Here is a 3,615-nt window from a genome sequence, read left to right as displayed (position 1 = left end):
GACCGCCACCAGCCGACAGCCACCAGCCGACCGCCACCAGCCGACCGCCACCGGCCGTTCGCGGTGTGCGCCGCCGTTCCCCAAGCACCCTCCGGGACGAAGCCGGAGCCAGAGAATAGCAGCGGTGGTGCGTAAAAGCTGCGGCCGGGCCTCGCGGAAGGTCCCCGGGCGGCGAGCTGCGGAGCCCCGGCCTCCAGCTTCCACCAGGTAATAGGACCGGGCGCGCGTAAAAGCTGCGGCCGGGCCTCGCGGAAGGTCCTCGGGCATCCAGCGAGATCACACGGCCCCCACCGGAGGCGGCTAGCGCCTCCGTAGAGTAGTACCGGCCCGTGGAAGCGGCCGCCCGTCAGCCTGCGTTGCCGCTGGTCGAAAAATGCACTAAGTGCCAAACCCCATTCATTTACAACGGCGTGTCCGCCAGAGGGCGCACTTCCCCCGGCGGACCAGCCGGCGGGGCTCGTTAGAGAGTGTATCCGCCTGGCAGTGCCTCCTGGACGGCCTGTATTCCGGACCGCGACCGCTAACTTACGGGAGCCTAAACGGCCCGCGGACCAGCCGGCGGGTCCTCCGTGAAAGCCTATCCGCCTGGCGGTGCCTCCTGGCCGGCCTGGATTCCGGACCGCGACCGCTCACTCGCGGGACCCTAAACGGCCCGCGGACCAGCCGGCGGGTCCTCCGTGAAAGCCTATCCGCCTGGCGGTGCCTCCTGGCCGGCCTGGATTCCGGACCGCCACCGCTCACTCGCGGGACCCTAAACGGCCCGCGGACCAGCCGGCGGCTCCTCCGTGAAAGCCTATCCGCCTGGCGGTGCCTCCTGGCCGGCCTGGATTCCGGACCGCCACCGCTCACTCGCGGGACCCTAATCGGCCCGCGGACCAGCCGGCGGATCCTCCGTGAAAGCCTATCCGCCTTCGCCGGTTCCCCGGCCGGCCACGGGTGGCGAGAATCCGGCCTCCTCGCCCGGAGCGCGCTTCGACTTGGGCGAAAAATGCACCAAGTGCCAAACCCCATTCATTTACAACGGCGTGTCCGCCAGAGGGCGCACTTCCTCCGGCCGGCGGGGCTCGTTAGAGAGCGCGTCCGCCTTGGCCGGTTCCCCGGCCGGCCACGGGTGGCGAGAATCCGGCCTCCTCGCCCGGAGCGCGCTTCGACTTGGGCGAAAAATGCACTAAGTGCCAAACCCCATTCATTTACAACGGCGTGTCCGCCAGAGGGCGCACTTCCTCCGGCCGGCGGGGCTCGTTAGAGAGCGCGTCCGCTTTCGCCGGTTCCCCGGTCGGCCGCGAACGGCGAAAAGCCGGCCTCTTCCCCCGGAGCCCGGTGGGCGAATTTTTTTTTTTTTTTTTTTTTTCAAAGTGCCAACGGCTCTCGCGCCGCGCTGCGTCCGCCTTCGCCGGTTCCCCGGTCGGCCCGAACGAGCGAAAATTCGGCCTCTTGCCCCGGAGCCCGGTCGGCGAATTATTTATTTATTTATTTATTTATTTTTCCAAAGTGCCAACGGCTCTCGCGCCGCGATGCGTCCGCCTTCGCCGGTTCCCCGGTCGGCCACGAACGGCCAAAAATCGGCCTCTCCCCCCGGAGCCCGGTCGGCGAATTATTATTTATTTATTTATTTATTTATTTATTTTTCCAAAGTGCCAACGGCTCTCGCGCCGCGATGCGTCCGCCTTCGCCGGTTCCCCGGTCGGCCACGAAGTATTGCGCATGATTATACGCGATGTTAATATTTATTTAATTATTAAATAAATACATACATGTGTTTATTAATGATATACGCGATGTTAATATTTATTTAATTATTACCTATATTATGAATAAACTAACGGTGATTTTACACGATTTGACTACATACGTGACCGTGATATAGTGCCGAGGGCTCCCGCGCCGTCACGCGTCCGCCTTGGCACGGGTCGCCCGCGGCAGCGAGCGTTCGGCTCGCGGGGGTCCGCGGGGTGTTATTAGGGAGTGCGGCAGCCGTGCCGAGGCTCCGGCCGGCCGCCGGAAGTCCCGCGGGGGAGCGTCGGAGCTCCGCGAGGCCGGCCGGGGAGCCTCTTAGTCATCGCCCGCGCTCGCGGTGGTCCCGGTCGCTTAAAGTGCCACGGGAGGCGTAGCGATGCGAGTGAGTGTGCGCAAAGTGCGAGAGGCGGTGCATTTACGCGCCGTGTCCGCGAGAGGGAGGCAATTCCCCGTTGCGACCTCCGGGAGATCAGCGGGCCGCCGAAAAGGCTCGGCCGGGGTGCCTGGAGCCTCCTCGGGCGTCGAGTTAGGAGGGGGGCGCGCGGAGAACCGGCTGGATGTCCCCTGGAAGCTCAGCGGGCCGTGGGAAAGGCTTGGCCGGGGTGCCGGAAGCCTCGGCCGGCTTAAAAGTGAGGAGGAAAGCGCGCGGAGAACCGGCCGGAGGTCCCCTGGAAGCTCAGCGGGCCGTGGAGAAAGCTTAGCCGGGGTGCCTGGAGCCTCGGCCGGCTTAAAATGTGAGGAGGAAAGCGCGCGGAGAACCGGCCGGAGGTCCCCTGGAAGCTCAGCGGGACGTGGGAAACGCTTGGCCGGGGTGCCGGAAGCCTCGGCCGGCTTAAAAGTGAGGAGGAAAGCGCGCGGAGAACCGGCCGGAGGTCCCCTGGAAGCTCAGCGGGCCGTGGGAAACGCTTGGCCGGGGTGCCGGGAGCCTCGGCCGGCTTAAAACGTGAGGAGGAAAGCACCGGGAGAACCGGCTGGAGGTCTTCTGGAAGCTCAGCGGGCCGCCGAAAACGCGTAGCCGAGGTGCCGGGAGCCTCCTCGGGCGTCAAAAGTGAGGAGCGACGCACCCCCGAGAACCGCCCGGGTCCTCCAGCCACCGTTGAAAAAGACGTCGAGTCAGGCTACCTTAAGAGAGTCACAGTTACTCCCGCCGTTTACCCGCGCGGAGCGTCATCGCCTCCGCGAACCGTCAAAAATAAATAAATTCATAAATAAATAAATGTCAAGTGAGCCTACCTTAAGAGAGTCACAGTTACTCCCGCCGTTTACCCGCGCGGAGCGTCATCGCCTCCGCGAACCGTCAAAAATAAATAAATACATAAATAAATAGATGTCAAGTGAGCCTACCTTAAGAGAGTCACAGTTACTCCCGCCGTTTACCCGCGCGGAGCGTCATCGCCTCCGCGAACCGTCAAAAATAAATAAATACATAAATAAATAGATGTCAAGTGAGCCTACCTTAAGAGAGTCACAGTTACTCCCGCCGTTTACCCGCGCGGAGCGTCATCGCCTCCGCGAACCGTCAAAAATAAATAAATACATAAATAAATAGATGTCAAGTGAGCCTACCTTAAGAGAGTCACAGTTACTCCCGCCGTTTACCCGCGCGGAGCGTCATCGCCTCCGCGAACCGTCAAAAATAAATAAATACATAAATAAATAGATGTCAAGTGAGCCTACCTTAAGAGAGTCACAGTTACTCCCGCCGTTTACCCGCGCGGAGCGTCATCGCCTCCGCGAACCGTCAAAAATAAATAAATACATAAATAAATAGATGTCAAGTGAGCCTACCTTAAGAGAGTCACAGTTACTCCCGCCGTTTACCCGCGCGGAGCGTCATCGCCTCCGCGAACCGTCAAAAATAAATAAATACATAAATAA

The sequence above is a fragment of the Syngnathus scovelli genome, unplaced genomic scaffold, assembly GCF_024217435.2.
Source record: "Syngnathus scovelli strain Florida unplaced genomic scaffold, RoL_Ssco_1.2 HiC_scaffold_49, whole genome shotgun sequence".
Classification (NCBI taxonomy): domain Eukaryota; kingdom Metazoa; phylum Chordata; class Actinopteri; order Syngnathiformes; family Syngnathidae; genus Syngnathus; species Syngnathus scovelli.
Note: the sequence above shows the minus strand (reverse complement) of the source record.